The sequence below is a fragment of the Heterocephalus glaber genome, unplaced genomic scaffold, assembly GCF_053883595.1.
Source record: "Heterocephalus glaber isolate CG9 unplaced genomic scaffold, H.glaber_assembly_v1.0 deba00001481, whole genome shotgun sequence".
NCBI classification, from domain to species: Eukaryota; Metazoa; Chordata; class Mammalia; order Rodentia; family Bathyergidae; genus Heterocephalus; species Heterocephalus glaber.
This window is the reverse complement of record NW_028258317.1, coordinates 20,991,419-21,009,935: the sequence shown is the minus strand read 5'-3', so window position 1 is coordinate 21,009,935 and position 18,517 is coordinate 20,991,419. Positions and strand designations below refer to the sequence as shown.

The 18,517-nt window shown below is 39.7% G+C and overlaps 1 pseudogene; it reads left to right on the top strand.

Annotated features, from left to right (window-relative positions):
• Positions 1 to 9,614: 9,614 nt before the first annotated feature.
• On the top strand, positions 9,615 to 17,633 carry LOC101708255 (tubulin alpha-1C chain-like; annotated as a pseudogene).
• The last annotated feature ends 884 nt before the right edge of the window (positions 17,634 to 18,517 follow it).

Below are 18,517 nucleotides of genomic sequence, written 5' to 3'. Positions count from 1 at the left end.
ACATTGGTGTAGGAAAAGATTTTATAAACAAAACCTCAGTTGCCCAAGTATTAGCACAAACAATCAAAAAGTGGGATCTCTTCTTATTATAAACCTTTTTCACAGCAAGAGAAACCACCAATAGTGTGACTAGATAACTTACAATGCGGGAAAAAATTTTCACCTGCTGTTTCCCAGACAAAGGTCTATTATCTAGAATCTACAAAGAACTTAAAAAAATCAGACCTCTCAAATTTAAAGACCCAGTCCAAAAATGGGCATCTGAAATGAACAGACATTTCTCAGACAAAGAAGTAGAAATAGCAAATAAACATATGAAAAAATGTTCAATATGACTGGCCATCTGAGGGATGCAAATGAAAACAACGCTGAGATTCCACCTCACCCTAGAAAGAATGGCTGCTATCATGAAATCAACCAAGAACAAATGCTGGTAGGGCTGGGGGTGGTGGGGGGGGGAGAGAAACCTTGCTCCACTGGTGGTGGGAGTCTAGACTGGTACAACCATTATGGAAATCAGTATAGAGATACCTCAAATAACTAGGACTGGAAGTCCCATTTGTCCTAGCTGTTCCCCTGCTGGGTATCTTCCCCAAAGAATTAAAAGAATCATAAGACAGTGATATATGTGCACCCATGTTGAAAGCAGCACAATTTTTAATAGGTAAAACTTGGAAGCAGCCCAATCGCCCATCAACTTGAGACTGGATAAAGAAAATGTGGAGTTTTTATAAAATGAAGTACTACCCCAGCCATAAATAATGAGAAATTAGAGACTTTTATGGCTAAATGGATGCACATTTTGGTGATACTCTTAAGTGAAATAAATAGTACACACATGTGGAAATGCGGAATAGTTTCTCTAGTGTGAGAAACTGAAAGTGTAAATAAGGACTAAGAGGTAATAGATAATGTGAAATAGGAAGAAAAGGGGCAAAGGGGAAGTAAAACTGGGTGGGGTAAAGGAAAGGAAAGAAGGGAATGGAATTAATATGAGGAAATGAGAAAATAGAAACAAAGTCTTTGTAAATAGGGAGGAATGGAGGGGTTGAAGGGAGGACAGTGGAATGGGGAAGAAATAAGCACCAAGAGAGATTATGTAAAGGTGCAAATTTCCAATGATGCATGTCATTATATTGTATACCTAAAATGTACCAATAAAACTAATTTTAAAAAAGAAAGTTTCATTTATGAATAGGTAAGCAAGCAAGCAAGAGAAAGGACCTGAGGCAGAATCATTAGGTAGTCAGCCTCACTGAGAAGAATTAAAATAATTCTTATACTCTGACCAGGAAAGGAGTTCATGAGGAGAAATGGAATACAAATCCTCCCTCTTGAATCAGGGGTGAATTAAAAATGCTGGATGACAAATTTTCCTTAACAATTGGTTTCCTTTCAACTCTATATGCTGAGCAACTATTATAGAGCCTAGTTCCCATTGGAGATTTCAAACACACAGAGCTACCTGTGAGAGGTGATCACTAAACATCTGACCAAATTCCCATGCTTGGCTTATCCATAAAATGTTCTGGATTGAGGGACCATGTGGCAATCCTCTGAGGACCACTGTTAATTTAAAGCTAATTATTTCTTCTTGCTTTCAATGAACACTCTCTTGACATCCTCTTTTTGGATTTTAATTTCTTTCTTTGACTTTGTGAGACAATGAACTAAGTTTATACATTGCTAGATGTTTCAATATTACATAATTTTCAGTGAACTTCTAGGTGTACTCAGTTGCTATAAATAAGCCTATCATTTTTACCATGATGCTTGCAAAAGTATATACCTGGAAGTGTTCCTTTTTATGATTTTAGAGCCTCTAGGAAGTACAATAAATGTTCAAAACTCATTTCTTATCTAATTGACTTTTTTTTTCAGTGGATTTATCTTGAGCATTCACTCTGTTATGGCAGTGAGGAAAACTCATGTTTTGGGCTACAGTAAGTAATTGCTCTCTAAAGTCCCTGAAAATTTGGTTATGAAGTTCCCATTTCACCTCACTTCAAAATTTTACTGTCCTAGAACTCTAGCTATTTCAAATCAGCAAAAAGACACAATTCAAAACTGTAGATGCATGAGATTAATTTTTCAATGTGTTTTTGTTATGCTCCATTTTCATTTGTTTTCCCACAGATATCCAAATGAAAACAACAACCAATTCATCAAGATCTCATAGCATGCATAGTTTTTCTATTCATTAACTTTTCAACTGAAAAAAAGCATACACAAATTGTATATCAGAGAAAGTACACTGATACAGGGTGTATGATACAGGGATGATATGGACCTCCAAATAATATAAGGGAAATATTCTGACTCCCAATCTTCTTGACATCTGATATGCTGAGTTCATGTTCTCTAAAATTGAAGAATGAATTTTAGGAACAATGAAGGTCAAAAGCAGGAAGTATTTGTTGGGAGAAAGATAGCTTCTCACTTTTCAAGGGAGTTTTATAGAGCAAAGTCATATGGTGATGTAGGTACAAGATGGGACAAAACGATAGTAAACCAGTGAGATTGCAAGTATGGTTGCTTAAATTATATTGAACCAATGGAAAATCACAAGGTGGGTATGAGGTGGGAGAGAACTATGGTCAACTAATAAGATTATGATTATAGTATCTTAGGTAACATTGATTAAATAGGTATCAAATGGAGTAGAAAGGTAACAAGCATATATACAAAGAACAGGATTTCCTGGGAAGGAAAAGATTAGGGAAGTTTTGGTTCCCTACCCAAGGTGAATGATGCCTATTTAGAATATCAATCACTGCTGTTATCTCTAAGGGAAGTATGTGGGTGTGGTCATTTTTCTTTGTCTGCAAGCCTGACCTTCAATGAATGAGCCTCCAGCCACAGTTACATGTTTTTATCTTCTGTATTGATTCTTTTGAGGGCTCAGCCTTCTCTGTCTATAATATTTTAACTAATTTAGCTGTCTATAATATTCCCTCCTCTGAAGAGCTGTTCCTAACTGTGGTTAGGGGAGAAGGGGTGTAGTTTCTATGTAAATGCTTTGAGCTGAAAAGGGTCAATGTAAGGGAATCCTTAGTTAGGGGCTTTCTCCAGAGAGCTAATCTAATGTGGCTTGGCTAGAAGTCATGTTGCAGTTTAGCTGTTTATGAACTTTCTTGACAAGGATGATCTAGCGGATCTCAGAAGAGTGGCACATTTTGTCATTGGTCCCATCTGTATATTGACTTGGAACTTGGCAATCTCTAGGCAAGAATAAACAAACTTTCCAAGAAATTAGAGTATGTAAAATCAAAGAATGAGCACTTGCATGGAATTTCAGGTTGGGGAAAGAGCCACACACAGAAACTGTTAAGGAACTGGAATAGTGACTGGAATCAGTTGGCTCTTGCACCTCTCTACTGATGGAGTTTATCTATAAGTCTGATATTTCTTTTTATACATCTGTTTAGTTTCAGTTAAAAGACAGAAACCTTGGTGGTTTTGAAGGACAATTATAGCTAAAGAATTTAAAGATGCTTTTTGAGCTTTTATAGCTTTCACTGTTAGTTTTTAGCCTTATAACTGTCAGGTAAAAGGGCCAAAGACCAAGACCAGACCAGGCCACAACAAGCCTTTATTAGGGGAATAGATCTGCTGGGCTGTCTCTGAACAAAGGAGAGACAAAAGCAATATGGCTGGGGCAGGGAGAGTCTTTTATAGAGACTGGGGTGGGGTTTGTAGGGGCTGAGGCGGGGTTGACTGAGGTAGTGACTAGGGAATGGAGGAGCCGGTGATGTCACTAGGTGGTAGGAGGTGAGCGAGTATTAGGTTACTCTCTAGGTGGGAACAGGGGCATGCTGGGAAGAAGGGTTTGTTCTTTGGTGGGAGCAACCATCTTGGCATGACCTCACACAGGGGAAGGGGCAAGGCACCATAGGAAGAGGGCAGCAACTATACATAATAGCTGCTGAGGTGGTGGGAGACCTATCAATAACCATGTCCAGCTACTGGTGTAGTGGAAACCACCAGAAAGGATCAGTGATTGGAGTCCCTTTTTATATTGTTTTTATGTATCTTTTAGTTACACTTTCTGTTGAGTGTTTAAGACAAAGTTAAAATGAGACTTGTGTTAACCAAAATTAACTTCTTAAGTCTCTTCAGGCATTGCTTTTGGAACCACATACAAAGCCTCTCAGATTTTCTTTTTTTTCCTCAGCTCTTCTGTCAGTGTCAGCTGCTAGAAAGGGTCATGGACTTGCTTGACCATGGTGCTTTCTGTGGAAGCATTGAAGATTTTTCCCTCTTGGTGATTCTCCTTTTGGACATTGTACATTTGTTTATTCCTGTCCTTTGCGGTGCTGCACTCTCCTTGCTCAAGAGTTTGGATGACTCATCAAAGTTGTAGGATCCCATAGAAAAAATTCCCACATATCTTGGGTCCTTGTTGAACTTGCACAACCAGGGACAAATAGCCTAGCTACTTTTCTTTCTGGTCTCCAACTTTAGTTGTTGAACACCCAGAAGAGAAGATAGTGATATTAGTATTGCTGTGGGAGCAGTGAACCTAACTATTTACCTGCATATCAGGAATTTTGAAATATAAAGTACAGCCAGAAGGCTGTTATTTCTTATCAACCATGGTTGTTTTAGTAGTTGAATCCCTGAAGAATGTTAACAGACAACAGTTATATAGTTTTACAGAGAAAACTTGAGATCAAGAGCAACATATATTATTTTAGCACAACAATCATGACTTTATCTTTGTAACACAGTTAAATGTCCATCCTAGTGTAGAATAGCCTTTTTCATCAAACATCTCCATCTAATCACAAGACATTAAATGACACAAAAAAATTCATCTAATTTGTTATCCTTCAATAGTGTGCCATCTAAGGAAAATGCACTGGGCTGTAAATGTACCTTAGAAGTTTGTAATGTCTAGCCTCTAATTTTTAGTGTGACATTATTTGGACTGCTCATTGCCTGAGTGTAGTGACACACATATAACATACACATCACATAAAGATTTCTTTAAAAATACTATTGAGTGGTGATCTCATGTTGGCTTGACATGTACCTCTTACCACAAGTAGCTGGAACACAGAAGATAGGCTGAGTCTTAAAAAAGGTTGTCACCATAAACAATCCTAGTTTTATATCTTAGAAGACCTATGCAGCTGGAAGGCATGAATACATTTAGTACACTTGGAAATTAGCAATAAAGAATATCACGGTTATATGAAACTCTTTGTCCCTTAATTTAATTTTGTACCAAGGGCATCTTTTAATAAAACTTTATTGTTTTTCCCACAGAAAACTTATGCTTTTGTGACGAAGAATATAAACATATCACAATAATATGTTTAGCAATGTTTATTGGGATTTGTCTCAAATAAGGTTATGGAAATTGGGGTTCCATTAGTGAACAAACACAAAAAAAAATTTCCAGGCAACTGCTTCTTTATTCACCAAAGGTAGTCCTGTCTAGCAGTTTCTATAAGACTAAGGGACCCCCCCACTTAATTGTTTTAACAAATCTTTCAGATGACCTATGAAAATTAGATCATAACAATTAACACATTATTCTTGACCTATGAAAGATACTTGAGTTATTGTCAGAGAAAACAATATGTATTGTGTTTGTAAAACCAGTCTTGACATCATTTTGATTTTTTGGCAATATGTGTGGAAGCATGTCCTTAACTAATGACATTTATCTATAAGCCAACTTAAGTTACAGACAAATATTTTAAAACTCCAAAGGCAAAAAGATGATACAAGTTGAGCTCATACAAAACAGCTGTAACAGCTCTAAGTTTTCTAACTGGTTATATCCAGTGTCTTCTTTTGTTTTTTGGTACCAAGGATTGAACTTGGGACCTTGAACTTTTGAGGCAGGCACTGGAACCACTGAGCTAAATCTCTGGCCCTTGTAAATGGGAATAGATTACACAGACAGATAGATAAACACTCATAAGTTGATTTGTTTATAAAACCAGAGCACACTCAGATGTATTTGGTTGAGTCAAATTATAATACTCCTTTTACAGTTTTTGGGTTTGTTGCTATAAATAAGACTAGTCAGAATATTTTATAGGTTAACAAAGATCTTTTGTAGTAAGAATCAGCAGGAATAAACACCTTTTACACCTGTGAAAGAAAAGATAGTTTTTAAGATGGGCTTAGAGCTTTATGGTTTATCTTTATGGTTTATCTGATTGGAATATCTAGCTATACAGGCTTCTCATTGTTGCTTTAATAGCCATAGTTGTTGGACAGTTGCTGCTGATAGCTCAAAACTGCTCTTTTGATAGCCACATGTCACTCTTCCCTCTAGAGGGGCAGATTGTTAAAAGGTTATTTTAACTATTTCCAAGGGTAGGTACAGAGGCCAGGTCAGGGTGAAGAATGAGACTAGGTGGCACCCTTTGGAGCTAAGTATGTATTTTAAACTGTGAGGGAAGAAGGACTGTCAAGGTGCTAATCTCCCCTGCTGTTGATGTCTTCCTATCACAATTTTTGTCACATTTTATCTGTGACCCTTGGACCATACTTAGCTATAGGCCTCCTTTTTTAAAGCCTCAAGCATATCTCTGAGAATAGTGGCCATCCTGGCAAGATGTTCTGGAAAAAATTTTCAAGGAGAGAGACAGTGCTCTGGGGACTGTTGCTGTGCCTATACATTAATACTTATTTTTGTTTAAAACTGTTGTTAAACTCATAAATTTCCTGAGGAATTATTTTTTTATGATTGAACTTATCTGTGTTATGAAAATCCTCCAGTCTGCCCTGTGTTATAAAAACCAGTCAGCATAATTCTTGAGGGGAGAGGGAAGTAAGAGTTCATCTCCAGTTTTGCCTTAGGTCTGAAAGGTAGATAAACTTGAACTAAAACTTTTACATTCATTATTTGAGAGTTTCAGAATGAAATCTGGACCAGTTTTTGAATACAGCCCATAGATAAGCAAAGGTTAGCTTCACTCTGGAAGCATTCCAGGGAAGGGAAACTCACCATTCTGGAAGCCTGGTGCTGAAATCCAGCAGCCACAGAGGAGAGGATTGCCTTGAACTGTTGCAAATTGTGTTATTTCCCAAGGCCAAGACAGTGGAGAAGGGACAGAAGAGTGACTCAAAGTGTGGTGCAAGAACTAAATACTAGCCATCTCAGGTGCAGAAAGACAATTAAGATCAAGAGCTTTCCCACAGTGCATCTCTTATGCTTAGCAAAACATTCCTCCACACAAAAGCTATGGTTGACTCCAACTGTGTTACCAATTGCAAAATTAAAGTGATAATTAAAGAACGTGATAGGCTGTTTTTTCTTCTTGAGAGTGAGAGAGAGAAAATGAAAGTGTTCTAACTGTATTGTTTATGGATTACTTCCTAATTAATGACTCTGAATCAAAAGTACTAAAATTCCACGCTGTAAAGAAATATATCACCTCCAGGGACAGAGACAGGTAATAGTCCAGAAGAAATCTTAGCCCTTACTCAAAGAGATCTTCTGGACATTTTGGATTCTCTAGTCAGCCACCTGTTAGGTAATGGGCAAGACTGAGACCACTAGAGTGGGCAAAAAATGAAGCAACAAGTGAGGTTTTATTTCCAGACTGGGTACAAGCTAGTCAAGGGTGTCAAGACCACTGACCCTGCGTGGCTTGGGAGAAGGGAAACTCTATAGGAGAATTTGGGTAGGGCTGGGGTGGTGCTGAATGAAAACATTTTGTCTTGGAGTAGAGGAAGTCTTTTGTTCTTGGGCAGAGAAAGTCTTGTGGTCTCCAGGTCTGCAGGTGTTGCTGTGTGGGGTGCACTGTTTATCTCGAATCCAGGCCTTAGCATCCTATTATTTTTTGCACCTTGCAGGATGTGTAAAAGTGTCACCTGGGAAGTTTTTTCTCTTCTGGCTGAGCAGGGATTTAACATCACCTAGGTAATTTCCCTCAATAAGAGTGCTGGCTCGATTCTGCTTAAAACCACTCTGAAAACATGTATCCATTGGTATCAGCAATACAACTAATAAATTCACAGATTGAATTCTACATCCATTGTCTCTCAGTAGAAGTCAGTGTTTAAATTAATATTATATTTTTCCAGTATAGTTCATAGTTCTGAGTAAGTCCTCCAAAGACCTCAAGGTGCTTGTTAGGGTTATATAAAAACTTTCCTAGATCCTGTTTGATCTGTTTTAGGTCAGTGAGAGAAAAAGGACACATCAATGCTAGTAGTCCTATATTTGCCATTTACTTCTTGTTAAGGGATATTGTCCTTGAGGGGCTTGAACAAAATTAACTAAACATGAATATAGCCTTATGGAGGCTTCAATTATGGCTAGCCTAGAAGCCCCACCCTCAGCACTCAAAGGGCAAGTAGAGGGAGCTTCAAATTCAGTAATAATGGGCAAGGCTTTTATTAAAATTGCCTTGGAAAACTTGCCTTCAGTTTCCAAAGGGTGAGGAAGAATAGTGTCAGGCTCAGTGATAGTGGATGACTGGTTTTTCTGTGCCTTACATTTAAATTTTGAACACAAGTAAGGATATTTCTTAATGCAAAGAAAATCTGAACATAAAGCACTCTTGATCATTTTCCCTTTCTTACAGTATGATCTTAGTTGTGAAATAGCGCATCATAATACTTTCTTCTGCATTCCATTGTATCTTAAGAATCCTGGCAATTCTATGCCTCTTTCTTCATTTAGCCTCTGGGTCAGTCACCTCTGCATCTTCTGTCACCTACTCAGACCCTTTTCTCTTCTAAATTTGGTTCCTTTAAGGGAGTAAGGGATTTTGATATTGAGTTTCCCATAAATGCAAGAGAAAATATTGGTATCCCTTTTAATTTCTTCTTGATTCCCTCATCTTCAAGCCATCCTTGAGGTCATTCTACTCCAGAGTAGGGGCTGCCTTCTGGAGAGAAACTGGATAAGCCAGGTCAGACTAGTCACCACTTACCACCTTGTGACCCTATCTTGCTTGGAAACTCACACTTCTAATTCTAACAGGTGTTTCTAAAAGCACAAACTACAATTGGATTCAGCTCTGACAGTCATGTTTAAAAAGGAAGCATTGCTAACAAAACCAATAATCAAGAAATCTAAACCAGTACTTTCTAATTCTTTGAAAGAGCGTGAAGACAAATACCAAAGAGAGAGTTGAAAGTAGTTGAAGCACTTCTCAGCCTGCAAGAGAGATCACCTCTAGAGACAGAGTCAAATAATGGCTGGGAGAAATCTTGCCCAGGGCCCTAGGGTGAAGAAGCCAGTAAAACATTTTTATTTTCTCCCTGAGCACCTAGACAAACCTCCTTAGCAACAAGGGAAGGCTATACTTTATTCAAAGTCTAACGTAAAATTTTATGTCTCTGAAGTTAACAGGTTCAACTTATACCCATCACCTAGCAGCCACAATTCACATGTTAGTAAAGCACATTTATCAGTTTTGTATGCACACATGAAAGAAGAGAAAGGCAAACCTTTCCGTGGGTGGTGGTTGCTGCCCCATTCACCTGGTACAACTTAACTAGGGCTTTGCTTACCTGATGCAGCTATACCTTCTTAGGACAGCTGCCTCTTCTTCCTTCCTCTCCCAAAGCCAACCAGGACCTTCCAACCCTAACCCACCCTTGGGTGTCTCCTCCCCTTCCTATTCCTGACCCCCTGCATGGAGTTTGGTCTGAAATTTGAACCCAGAAATCACCACAGTCTACCTCTCTCTGTGGGTGGGGCTTTGGTGGGGCAGGGTCGTGTGCCTACTCCTCCAACTCCCCCCCTACATGCAGGCAGGGTATATATAGACCCTCAATGTGGGCTGTGCTTGCTCCTTCTGCCTCCTGACTCCTTGGCAGTCTATCTGTGGGAGATCCTTGTTGCAGTCCACTTGCCTTCTCCATTGCTGTTGACTACTACAAGTCCCTATCATGGTGAATTGGGCAGGGGGCGTTGCTGCTGGGCAGCTGGGTGGGTTAGAGGATGCATGGGCAGGGGGCTTAGACCTATGGGCTGCATGTGGGGCCTGAAATAGCTCCTAAAGATTCCTGGCCTCTCAGGTCCTTCTGGCTCCTGGTGGCCAGACTGAGAAAGATGACTTTGCCAGACCCATCCCATTCTTCAGGCTGGAAAGTCCCACCTGGGCATAGTCTTCTTGCTGAGAGGGCATCCTTCCCCTTCTCTCAGGTCTGCCACTCACCTGGGAATGGCAGGGAGTCTTCACATTGGCCCCCAGGATTTGGAGAATCTGAACTCTCTCCCCATACTTCCTCAAATGGCCTCACATTCCCACTCCCTAGGGTGCCAACCCTGGAAGACTTGGGTGTGCTCCTTTGCAACCATGCACTTACTTCTGTATGGCCCTCCACACACTGTGACTCATTGCTGAGTTACTCGTGTACATCTCTGAGCTCTGCCAGTTGCACCAGTCCACCTGAAGAGAAGGCTAGGTCCTCTTTTGAAGGAAATAATTAACTCATTATGCCTAATCCTACTTTTCTAGTGTTAATTTAGTGGGATGTTTGTAGCTTGAAGGTTTCCACTTAAAATCTGGTTTCAGAAACAAAACCATAAAAAGATATTTTCTTGCAAAACCAGAGTAAACTAGTACTAACAATATATCCTTAGTTCAGTTTTCAAAAAAACAGGAAATTGGAGCTGGACATGGCACCAGCATCCCGGCACTGGAGAGGCTGCAGCAGAAGGATGACTCCAAGTTCTAGGCCATCCTGAGCTATATAAGTGAGTGCAAAGACAGCCTTAACTGTGTACTGAGAACTTGTCTCAAAAAAGTACAAACAAACAAAAAGGAAATTGGGGCTGTAGGTGTAGTTCATTGATAGAGCACTTGCCTAAAATGAAGAAGGTCCTCAGTTTGATACCCAGCACCACCAAAAAAAAATTATAATGACTTGAGCATTTTCTATATATATTCCCAAGGGTATTCAAAAGAACTAAGACATTATTTATTGAAACCCTAAAAGAAGTTACTTTAAGCAAGTATCCTGTGTTTCAAAATAGTATCTTTTTGTTAAAGGAATACATTGAACAGCTAAGGGAGGAATTTTTAGAGGCTGACTAGTTATCAAAGTTATGGTGACTGTAGCAAATTGCTTTGACTCATCAAGCAAGACCCAAAAGATCTGGTATATGTGATTCAGAAACAGAGCTCTTTAGGGAAGGAGATGAGAACAGCACACCTGTTTATAGGGGAACACAGTTTCTGTGGGTGGTATTTAATGAGACAGTGGCTGCATGTTCAATTAAAATGAGACAGAAACTCCCCTTTGCCTCACATCACTGCTCCACAAGAATAGAGGGCAAATGGCCACTGACTTTGTATGATGAACTTTAAAACAGTAGATGACAGGGTGCAGTGTGGCCAAGTCACTATGTTGCCCAGGCTGGACTTGAACTTGTAATCTACCTTCAGCCTCAAAGAGTGCTGGAAATACAAATATGCACCAGCATGCCCAGCTGAGGTGGGTTTTTTTTGAGGAAATGGTTAGAATTGGTGAATCTTCTCAGATACAGCACTGTATTTTCTTGGGCCTAGCCTGGATCCATCAACAGAGAGCTGGTTCTCTCCAGTTACTGTGGTTGTGGAGTTTCCAAAGTTCATATAAACTTGATGCAAAAATAAAGAGTAAAGGGCTCTCCAGAACAGCTTCTGGTCTCCCACAACCTTGGAGCTGGCCAAGTAGTCACAGGTAATACTGAGCTTGCTGATGTGGTCAAGAGCCTTGATTGTTTTACATGGAGCATACGTGGGAAGGTGGTGAAAATGGGGATTTTATTATTTTGGGTTATGAATCTAGGACCTTCAAGAAGATAGCTGGTGTTAGATTTTCATTTTCTTTCTTTGTTTTTTTAGTTAGGACTCTCACTACTTGCTATGTTGCCTATATTGAGTTTGGCTTTATGGTCCTCCTTCATGAGACTCTCAAGCATTTGGGGATACAGGCATGAGCTACAACATCTGGTGATATTTTATTGAATTAGTTTCTTACTGGCTAAACTATTAAAAACTCAAAACCTAGCTGGGTGTTGTGGCACACTTCTAGCCTGTAGTTCTAGGCTGAAGCAGGGGGATAACTTTGATTTTAAGACAAGCCTGGGCTATGTAGCGAGTTCTAGGCCAGTCTAGACTACTTAGTGAGACCCTGTCTTAAAAACAACTACCAAAAAAAAAAAAAAATAGATGGTGAAGGAAGAATGTTCTTCTGAAAGATTAAATTTTTTTTTACAATTTGATTCTTTTTTATTTTTGTTAAGTTTCCATTTTTGGCTGAGAGTATTCACTTATACTCATTTATTAAAATCACCTTTCTGTTCACCTATGAACACAGTTCTAACAGCTGCTTCAAAATCCTGATCTACTAATTCTAATATCTAGATTAGGATCTCTATTACCCTTTTTAAATCATAAAGTCATATTGTAATATTTTATTGTCTCTGATTACTATTGACATGTTATAGAGACTAATTTTTTAAAAAATCATATTCTGGAGTGTTAAGCTTTATTCTGAATGGCTAAATGACTACAGGATTAAGTTATTGACTAATCACCTTGATTTTGTGGAGATTTCATTTTATATTATTGTTAAAGATATTGTTCTTAGTTTTAATATAATTGTCTAGTCCTGGGCCCAGTCTTTGTTAACCAGTCCATTCTGGTGTTTTGATGGATAGTACAAATTGTTATAAATCCCTTCTAACATGTCAGAATTCAAACTGGAAAATGTCTTCTCTTGGAATAGAGAGCAATTTCTGTTCTGCTTCTTCAGCCTTCCAGCTGTGGCTTCCACCAGGGCTCATGGAGTCTCCCCTGCATACGCAGAGTCTAGGAGTTGGCAAAAAGTTTAAGGAGAGACATACAGGTCTGTCATCTTCTTTGGCATCTTGATTTCAAATATCTCTTTCTTCAGTTTCTAAATTTATCCTCTAAAACCTCAAGCCAAGAAGACTGCAACTTCCTCGCAAGGTCTCAGTTTTCACCAGAAATCTGGGAATGTCTTGGGGGGAAAAGTTGTGTTTGCATAGCTTTTGGGGACTCCTTAGTGTCTTTAGATAGTAACTGATTATACTCTGTTCAGAGTTTATAACTGGGAAAGTTTGTACACTACAAGCTATATTACATTACCAAAGCCAGAAGTTCTTTATCTTATAATTTTTAAATGTTTGGTTTAATGCCTTAGAAGAAAATAATATAGAACTGACTGGAAAGTATATAGTTCTCTCCATTTTTGTGCCCAGCAAACTGAAAATGGGATATTTCAAAATACTACTTATGTGACTCATATTCTGCTGTATTTTGGAGGCTATATAATTGTTTAATTATAAATGTTCAGCCAGCCACATACAGTTGCTGTTTTGTTTTAAATAGCATCTTTCCACATTCAAGCAGACATGGAAAGTGTGATAACTACAAAATAAATTTTTTTAAATGTTGGATTGAAGGCAACAGTAGATCAAAATTTGTCAGATCACAATTCAGTTAATGTGCCATCATATATACATGAGTAATCTCACCTACTATTTTTAAATAACATTTATTTATTATATTTCATGACCATAGTTTAATATTTTTTGTCAACTTGGAAAAAAATAGCTTTGTTACACGTTAGTTTAGTTAGTCCAATTCTTAGTATTTCCACGGCCTAAACAATTTGACTCCTTTGCTTAGTAAATTCATTGAAAATTGAAGAAAAATTTCCCTACTTCCTGGTATTATCAGTGAACTAGAAATTATTTTTACTTATTTCCTTTGGGATAAAAGATTTTGAAATATCTCATTTTCAGTTTGCTGGGCACAAAATTTTTTTTTTGGTACCAGGGATAAAATTTAGGACCTCAAGCTTGCAAAGCAGGCACTGTGCTGCTGAGCTAAATCCATGTCCCATGATTAAATTCCTTATAAAAATTATTTCCCCAAGTTAAAAGTCTATTTTGACCACAACTCTTAAAATACAGCTAATTGCTGCTTATCTAACACTTTCCCCATGAGTCATGGTTAGAGTTTCTCGTTTAAGATGGTTTTCAAGGGGAGAGGAAGAAGCTCTTATAAAGAATAGGATGAAAATCATATCAGAATGAATTCAGGAATTGCACAGTCACACAAATGAATCAGCCCTAGGAGCAGGAATTTGATAGTAGTTTAAGGAATCTGCCAGCATGTTTTCCCAGGAGCTGGGGGAAATTGGAATTGTGTTGCTAGTAAAACAGCTGTAATATTCCAAAATGTAGAAACCTGAAATTGATCTGTGGATTCAGAGCAAGGATCTGGCTTTGCATGGTAGTTCATCAGCACATCTGGTCTTCCAAAGTGTCTTTTTTTTTCAGAATTATGTCTTCAGTGAAGATCTCCATCCATCATATAGTATAGGCTGGACCCAGAAGGTACTCTGCCAATGAGCTCCATCCTCAGCTTTTTTATGTTTTAAAACTAAATTGCCCAAGCTGGCCTTGAACTTGTGATCCTACTGCCTCAGCCTCAAGAGTAGCTGGGATTATGGGCACATGCCAACTGTGCCCAGCTCCAATAAAGACTTTTGCTTATGAAATAGTCCCTTGGCGAAAGTGGCCTCCAGGAGGTGGTTATCTGTCTTAGAAGGTTAGTCATCCAGGTGTGATATTTCCACATGGCTCATCTGATGTGTCATTCTGACATTTGTCTGTTTTCCTCCCACAGCGAGAGTGCATCTCCATCCACGTTGGCCGGGCTGGTATCCAGATTGGCAACACCTGCTGGGAGCTCTACTGCCTGGAACGTGGTATCCGGCCTGATGGGCAGATATCAAGTGACAAGAGCATTGCCAGAGATGACTCCTTCAGTACCTTCTTCAGTGAGACTGATGCTAGGAAACACATGCCCAGGACAATGTTTGTAGACCTGGAACCCACAGTAATTGGTGAGTTGACCTCAGACACCCCATGAGATTTCTCAGAGTGCTGGGACATGAGGTGCAGCCTGAGGGCTCTGATGATGCTCCAGGCTTGAAGTGCAGGTTTGTAGTAATGGGCAGCAGGTTTCTTTTCCTCTTCCAGATGAAGTGCACAATGGTACCTACTGCCACCTCTTCCACCTTGAGCAGCTCCTCACAGGCAAGGAAGATGTTGCCAATAACTATGCCCGTGGGCACTACACCATTGGCAGGGAGATCATTGACCCAGTCTTAGAGCGAATTCAGAAACTGGTGAGCATAGATCTTTAAACATTTTAAAGTAGGGTTACAGTTTTCTCTTGCAGTTTTTTGGTTTTTGGTTTTGTTTTTTGAGATGGAGTCTCACTGTGTAGTCCAGGCTGGCCTTAAACTCAGTGTGTGGCCCAGGCAGCAATCCTCCTGGCTTAGCCTCCTCAGTGCTGGGATTACAGGCATGTGCCACCATGGCTGGTCAAACTATGAGAATCATTCCTTGCAATTAATTGGGCTGCTCTCTACATTAAATGGCCTTCTAAACCAGATGGTCCTGGGTTATGGCACAACTGTCAGCAAGAGTACATATCCTTCCTATTTCTGTGTGTTTTACACAGCAGATATGGGCAGTTTTGCTGATTCCTTCAGTGAGTATAATTTACCTGGTGTCAAGATGAGAAATGAGAACCTTTAACAGTGTCACCAATTATTAAGCCTCCTTGCTTTCAACTGAGATTTTACCTCTTTTGAGGTCATTTTAGTTACAATAAGTAGCTACTCCTATATGTAACTAATTGATCAAACTCATTAAAAAAAAAAAAAACAACCTCTGGGCCTGTGCCCTATGTTAATAAAGCCCAGGGCTGTGGGTAAGCTCAGTGATAGCACTCCTGGCATGTACAAGGCCCTGGGTTCAGTCTTCAGCCCACCAAAAAAAAGTTCAGAGCATGAGAAGCCAGTGTAGCTATCTATAAAAAGCTAAAAGTGGAGACCTCCAACAAAGCCAAAAGTGGAAAAGGAATCAGGAGCTTCCTTAGGACGGAGACAAGTAGCAGTCATTGAAACTCTGAAGCTTTTGAGGTAAAGTCACAGAAAAGCCATGCCTGGGTTTTATGAGGGCAGTGATCTGGCTCGGTGGCAGAAAAGTCTCAGGCAACTTTATTCACACCAGCACAGTTTGTACGTGTAGTAGTTGAATCATTTTGATTAAGAGCTTGGCACTCTCTATGCATGTGGAAAGTTTGTAAGCAATTAACTAAAAATCAAGTGTGAAGGCCTAGGTACAGCCCTGGGTACAGCAGCATGTCAGGAAAATCACACACAAAGCCCAGCCACTAGGGGTCTGTTCTGAAAAGAATGGCCTTGCATCATTCTTGGAAATCCCAGCAAAATAGGGATAATGATTCCTATCCTGAAAAGCAAGCTTCAGCAAAAAGCACTGACTTGGAAATCAGGAACCTGCTTTTAGAGGCAAATGTAATAAAAGCCATTTAACATTCAGAGGGGATAATCGCTGAATGTCAAAATAATTGCACTTGTCCTTGGTGTTAATACTGTGTCCCCAGGATATTTGAGAGATGCAATGGTAGACATAGGGTCTGCCCTATAGATTTATTAGAAATCTATTGCACCTTTCACCAGATGTTGCAACGCTAAAATGAACTCTTCCTTTACAGGCTGACCAGTGCTCAGGACTACAGGGCTACTTGGTTTTCCAAAGCTTTGGTGAGGGAACTGGCTCTAGGTTCACCTCCCTGGAGATGGAACTTCTCTCTGTTGACTATGGCAAGAAGTCCAAGCTGGAGTTCTCCATTTACCCATCCCCCAGGTTTCCACAGCTGTAGTTGAGCCCTACAACTCCATCCTCACCACCCACGCCACCCTGAAGCACTCTGATTGTGACTTCATGGTAGACAATGAGGCCATCTATGACATCTATCGTAGAAACCTCCATATTGAGCACCCAACTTACACTAACCTGAACTGCTTTATGAGCCAGATGGTGTCTTCCGTTACTGCTTCCCTCAGATTTGATGGAGCTCTGCATGTTGATCTGACAGAATTCCAGACCAACCTGGTGGCCTATCCCTGCATCCACTTCCTTCTGACCACATATGCCCCTGTCATCTCTGCTGAGAAAGCCTACCATGAACAGCTTTCTGCAGCAGAGCTCACCAATGCCTGCTTCGAACCAACCAACCAGATGGTGAAATGTGACCCTCGCCATGGTAAATACATGGCATGATGCCTGCGTTACCGTGGTGATGTGATCCCCAAAGATGTCAATGCTGCTATTGCCACCATCAAATCTAAGCACAGCATCCACTTTGTGGACTGGTGTCCCACTGGCTTCAAGGTTGGCATTAATTACCAGCCTCCCACTGCAGTGTCTGGTGGAGACCTGGCCAAGGTACAGCGGGCTGTGTGTTTGCTGAGCAACACTACAGCCATTGCTGAGGCCTGGGCCCGCCTGAATCACAAGTTTGATCTTATGTATGCCAAGCATGGTTTTGTTCTCTGGTATGTGGGTGAGGGGATAGAGGAAGGGGAGTTTTCTGAGGCCTGGGAGGACATGGCTGCCCTAGAGAAGGATTATGAAGAGAATGGAACAGATAGTGCTGATGGAGAGGAAGGCTGTGAAGAGTATTAATTTGTCTTGTGCAAGTTTACACTCGAATGTATTATACATTTTTTTCTACTCTGTGGACTTTAAGCCTTATACTGGCAATAAATTTTGCATTCTCAATGTCAACCTGGCTTCTGAATCACAGTACATACTTGACCCAATAAAACCAATTGAGATGGTACATGAGCCCCATGATTTTTCTTTTACTGGAGATAAAACCCAGGTCATTTGCAATGAATTATGTCCACAAATTCTTTTGTACTGCGGATCAAACTTGGGACCTTGCACTTGTGAGGCAGCTGGTGGAACCACTGAGCTAAATCCCAGGCCCCTATGTCCCCAACCCTTTAAAAAAATTTCTTTGTAATTTTTTTTCCATTTAGTTTATTGGTACTTTTTGAGTATACAATACAGTTACATTCATCATTGGGATCTTGTACCTTTACATGATGTATCTTGGTTTTTATTTTTTCCCCATTCCTCTGTCCTCCCTTCACCCTCTTCACCCTTCCCTATTCACAAAGACTTTGTTTCCATGTTTATTCTTTTCTCATATTTTTTTTCCCTTCTTTTCTTTCCCCTACCCCTCCCACTTTCCATACTCCTTTAGACATTTTCTTATTTCATAATATCAATTGTACATTTTGGTCCTTATTTACTCTTTTAGTTTTTCACACCAGAGAAACTATTTGGTATTTACACATGTGCCCTATTTATTTCACTTAAGAGTATAGCCTCAATGTGCATCCACTTAGGTAAAAATGTCTCCAGTTTCTCATTCTTTATGGCTGAGTACTCCATTTAATAGAAAAACCAGATCTTCTTTATCCAGTCTCTAGTTGATGGGCATTTGGTCTGTTTCCAAGTTTTAGCTATTAGCAATGGTGCCACTATAAACATGTGTGTGCATATGTCACTGTGGTATGATTCCTTTAATTCTTTGGGGAAGATACCCAGTAGAAGAATAGCTTGGTAAAAAGGGACTTCCAATTCTAGTTGTTTGAGGTATCTCCATATTGATTTCCACAGTGGTTG